The 5,579-nt window shown below is 40.5% G+C and overlaps 1 long non-coding RNA gene across 1 annotated transcript; it reads left to right on the top strand.

The window, feature by feature from the left end:
- Nucleotides 1-3,437: 3,437 nt before the first annotated feature.
- LOC110887234 lies at nt 3,438-5,141 on the top strand. The gene is made up of 3 exons (XR_002563167.2): nt 3,438-3,530; nt 4,041-4,107; nt 5,060-5,141. It is a non-coding gene; the product is annotated as an uncharacterized LOC110887234 (long non-coding RNA).
- The last annotated feature ends 438 nt before the right edge of the window (nt 5,142-5,579 follow it).

The raw sequence follows: 5,579 nt of genomic DNA, 5'->3' as shown, positions 1-5,579 counted from the left end.
GATGATGAGGAATACCCGATAGATTTAATTCCTATGTCCATGGGAGAGTTCCAAGTAGTGGTCGGAATGGATTGGCTATCCCGACATAATGCGAAGGTCATGTGTTTCCGCAAGGAGATAAAACTAAAATCTCCAAGTGGGAAATCGATTATCATACGTGGTGAGAAGGAAGGAAAACCTGTTATGTGCTCAATGATAAAAGCTTATAAGCTCATGAAGCACGGATGTAGAGCATTCATGATATACGCAAATGAACCAAATAAAGAGTCGTTAAAGATTGAAGACGTGCCGGTAGTGCGCGAATACGCCGATGTGTTCCCGGAAGACCTACCGGGAATACCGCCGGAACGGGAGATAGAGTTCGGGATCGAATTGATTCCGGGCGCGAAACCCGTGGCCAAGGCGCCGTATCAGCTTGCACCCTCAGAATTGCAAGAGTTAATGTCCCAAATTCAAGATCTCCTCGACAAAGGCTTTATTCGCCCAAGTGTCTCACCGTGGGGCGCACCGGTGTTGTTTGTTAAGAAAAAGGATGGGAGTATGCGTATGTGCATCGATTACCGCGAGTTGAACAAACTCACGGTGAAAAATCGATATCCACTTCCAAGAATTGACGACTTATTCGATCAATTGCAAGGTGCTAAATGGTTCTCCAAGATCGACCTTAGATCGGGGTACCACCAGTTGAGAGTCAAGGAGGAAGACATACCGAAGACGGCTTTCCGTACACGGTACGGACATTACGAATTCTTGGTGATGTCCTTTGGGTTAACAAATGCGCCCGCGGCCTTCATGGACCTCATGAACCGGGTCTGCAAGTCCATGTTAGATAAGTCGGTAATAGTGTTTATTGACGACATTTTAATATACTCAAAGGACGAAGCGGAACACGCAAGACATTTGTACGAAGTCTTGGAGACGCTCAGAAGGGAAAAGTTGTATGCAAAATTTTCAAAATGCGCCTTCTGGTTGCGAGAGGTGCAATTTCTTGGGCACGTCATCAACGCAAACGGGGTATCGGTAGACCCGTCAAAAATAGAAGCCGTGGCGAAATGGAATCCACCGAGGAATCCTTCGGAAATCAGAAGCTTTTTGGGGCTTGCGGGTTATTATCGGAGGTTCATACAAGATTTCTCCAAAATTGCCATGCCACTGACCAAACTAACCCGCAAGGAGGAGAAATTTATGTGGGGCGAGGACCAAGAAAAGGCGTTCCAAACGCTTAAGGAAAAATTGACACAAGCACCGGTATTGTCATTACCGGATGGAACGGATGATATGATAGTTTACTCGGATGCCTCGCATTCGGGGCTTGGTTGCGTTCTGATGCAACGAGGCAAGGTTATAGCCTATGCCTCAAGGCAGCTGAAAACTCACGAAAAGAGATATCCTACTCATGACCTCGAGCTAGCGGCGGTGGTGTTCGCCTTGAAAATATGGAGGCATTATCTGTACGGGGTAAAGTTCACTATTTTTACCGACCACAAAAGCCTAAAGTATTTCTTCGATCAGAAGGAATTAAATATGAGGCAAAGGCGGTGGTTGGAGACGGTCAAAGACTTTGATTGTGATATACATTACCATCCCGGGAAGGCTAATGTAGTAGCGGACGCGCTAAGCCGAAAGACAGATTATGCGCCTATTCGAGTCCGATCGATGCAACTAATAGTGACATCGGGATTGCTTGACCAAATTCGAAAATCTCAAAGTGAAGCAATAAAAGAAGAGAATGTGAAAAAGGAAAGAATAGTAGGGCAGATAAAAGATTTGGAGGACGGCAACCAAGGATTAAAAACTCGATTTGGGAAATTTGGGTTCCCAATACATGTGGAGCCAAAGCACTTTTACTTGACGAGGCCCATAAATCTCGTTATTCGATACATCCGGGGGCGACCAAGATGTATAATGATTTAAAACAAAATTATTGGTGGCCCGGAATGAAAAGAGATATCGTGAAGTATGTGGAGAAGTGCCTGACTTGTTTACAAGTCAAAGCAGAGCATCAAAAACCATACGGTAAGCTGCAGCCATTAGACATTCCAGTTTGGAAGTGGGAACAAATTACGATGGACCTGCTGACTAAACTGCCCAAAACTAGCCGTGGTTTTGACGCCATATGCGTAGTAGTAGATCGATTGACAAAAAGTGCACATTTTATTCCGATTCGTGAGACCTATACATCAGAAAAGATGTCAGAAGTGTATACTAACGAGATTGTGGCGCGTCACGGAGTACCGATATCCATAGTGTCCGACAGAGATACCCGGTTTACTTCGGATTTTTGGCGTGGTTTCCAAGAACAAATGGGAACCAAGCTGTTTATTAGCACGGCTTACCATCCCCAAACGGATGGGCAAAGTGAGAGAACAATACAAACGTTGGAAGATATGTTGCGTGCTTGCATTATCGACTTTGGGGGCAGTTGGGATGTCCATTTACCCTTAGTCGAATTCTCATATAACAACAGCTATCACGCGAGTATTAAAATGGCTCCATACGAGATGTTATATGGTAGAAAGTGCCGAACCCCTGTTTGTTGGGGAGAAGTTGGTCCGCGGGGTTTAGCTCAGACTGATATAATCCGAGCTACAAATTGTAAGATCGACTTAATCCGCACTCACTTAAAAGCAGCTCAGGATCGACAAAAATCCTATGCGGATAAACGAATGAGGCCAATAGAATTTCAAGTGGGCGATAAGGTAATGTTGAAAGTATCGCCGTGGAAGGGGATAATTCGATTTAGAAAAAGAGGAAAGTTGAGCCCAAGATTTATTGGGCCATTCGAAATCGTGGAACGGGTTGGAAAGGTAGCATACCGTCTCGAGCTACCTGAGGAGTTGAGTGGAGTACACAGCACATTCCACGTGTCACATCTTCGTAAATGTTTAGCGGACGAAACTGCTCGTGTCCACTACAACGATATCGAGGTGGATAACAGCCTTAACTACGCGGTAAGGCCAATTGAAATTCTAGATCATAAAGTGAAGAGTTTGAGAAACAAAAAGATCAACCAAGTGAAGGTTAAATGGGAACACCGTAAGGGTGCGGATACTACGTGGGAGTCCGAAGAAGAAATGCAACGGCTCTACCCTACGTTATTCGGTACGTAATTCGGTTTCGGGGACGAAACCCTCTTTAAGGGGGGTGGACTTGTAACATCCCGAAATTTAAAAAACTTTATACTAGAATTATAAAATGTATAATAAACAAGAATAAACTAACTAGGATAAATAACCTAGTTAGTTAAGAGTCCTGTAGTAACACTTAAATGAGTTAAAAGGCCAAGAATATAAACTAAATAAGAGTGGAGGGACTAAAGTTGTTAAAATAGAAACTTAAATTACTAAAATCGTAAAAATCAACCAAACACCCCATTCAAGAGGTGTCTGGTCGATCAACAAGCAGGGGCGACAGGGGATTTCTTCACCCAAACCCTAATTTGCAAGAAAATCACAAATTGGAGCCTCAAATCAGTTAGAAATCGAAATTCAAGCACTGAATCGTGATCACCTTGTCAAAGGGATCCTAAGGTATGTTGAATTAGGTCATTTTCGTTCGATTCAAAGTTCATGTATGTGATCAAAATCGGATGTAGAGCTTGATTATGTGTAGTAAACATGAAATTGGAAGTAAAGTAAGGTTTAGGGACAAACCCTAGATGATTTCTTGTTAAAATCTTGCATGTTAGTTGTAGGAATCAAAATCACTATAGTGGGTGATTAGTAAGTTAGTAGAACTTGATAAACACTAGGACTAAGACTCTTGTTCTAGTGAAAACTGAAATTGTGAGATAATCTCTGAAATTGTTGATGTTAAAATATGTGTATATTGTCTAATTGAAGTTGATTTGAGTGATAAATTCAAGTTATGAACTTGGTATAGATCATGTAAAAATCTGACCCGCAAGGTGTTTGATAAAACGCCTAAATGAGGATTAAAATGTTAAAGATTGCTAAGAACGCAGATTTACATATGTAATGAATGAATGCGTTTAAGCTTATGAAAAAGAGTTCTAATCTTTTATGAATTGGACTCTTTAGGCAAGGAATCCGGAACGTCAAGTGGACACGCCGGAGGTGATACCCGCGTAAAAGGTGTGCTTTGAAGGTACATGACTTTAGTCTCGTCGAATTAAGTCTAATTGCTTTGGTTTGATATGTAATTGATGTTGTAGTGTAAAGGATGCGTTTGATGTGTCGATAAGTGACGAAGTGCACTCGACTATCAGACGGGTCAAAATAAGAACTCGGTATTTAGTTGGGTCAGTCAATGAAGTGATGGTTTTCACTAATTGGCAAAACGGGTCAAAATGATGTTTTCAAAAGAGTCACGAGAGTTGCGACTTGAAAGTCTCATACCTTGTTAAATGATAAATTGTACCATACTAATGATTTGTAATGGCGAATCTAAGTATAAGAACCCGGGATATGGGTCGAACAATAATGTTAAAGGAAAAAGGATTGTTTGAAACGGAATGCTTGAATTCCGAATAATCAAGTAATAGCCATAGAGGAATTTCAAAGCCATGGAATTGGCGTGAAAACACCAAGTATGTGAGCCCGGGTAATTGGATAAATATGTTAAAAGGGTTTAAGAATGAAAAGAGGTGCTATGCACTCATACTAATGGGTCGAATAATGGAAATAAGGAAATTCGTGAACCAATTTGTGGTATCTCGGTTTCCGCAATGTAAAATTTACATGGTTAAGTCCGAAGTTTTATTACGGACTCATAGCAAGAAGAATTGGTTGAATCGGATCAATGAGTAAAGAGTTATGAGCTTCTAAAGTTGAAAAATAGCCAAAGTGCAAATGTGCAGAACCCACCGTAAATTATGGTTCCACCGTAATTTACGGTGGACAACAATGTGTTACGGTGTTTTGCTACTGTTTTACGGCAGAACCATAACATTTCCAGGTCCACCGTAATTTACGGTGATACCGTAATTTACGGTGGAACCCAGTAAAAATTTATATTTTATAGTCACTTGTGTTGTTAAAACCTGTTTATACATTATATATTAAAGTCAAAACTAACGGTTTTTAGTGTTTGACTCTAGGTATGAATGAATCTCTCCCGGATGATGATCAAGCACTTTGTCAAGAACCGAACATGCAATTTGAAGCTTCCGCACTGAATATAATCTTGTCTAAACTTTAAATATGTCATAAAGATTTTTTGTTAATGGTGTGTTGAATCCTTTAAACTAGTTGTTAGTTGACTAGTAGGGGTTGCCTTTAAATGAATTATGCATTATCTTGAACATGCTTGGAAAAATTCTACTAGTATGTATGGTTTAAAACACGAAATGCTTTTGTAAACTCTGATTTTTATAAAGTTTCATGAAATATTTAGTTAAATTATGTTAAATTATTAAGGGTGTTACAATAGGGAATTAGGTAGAATTGCTATACCCTAGTCTATAGTAGGAGTACTCTGATACCAGATTGGTATCAGAGCCATAACTATAGGGAATTAGGAATGCCTTGCCTAGTCTATAGTTTAAGAGCTTATTCATTATGTGTTGCTTAAAACAACTTCCTTTCTATCTTCTTTGCTTCCCTCTACTTTCTTGGACT

This window comes from Helianthus annuus, chromosome 11 (genome assembly GCF_002127325.2).
Source record: "Helianthus annuus cultivar XRQ/B chromosome 11, HanXRQr2.0-SUNRISE, whole genome shotgun sequence".
In the NCBI taxonomy this organism is placed as follows: Eukaryota; Viridiplantae; Streptophyta; class Magnoliopsida; order Asterales; family Asteraceae; genus Helianthus; species Helianthus annuus.
Note: the sequence above shows the minus strand (reverse complement) of the source record. Positions and strands in the feature narration are given on the sequence as shown.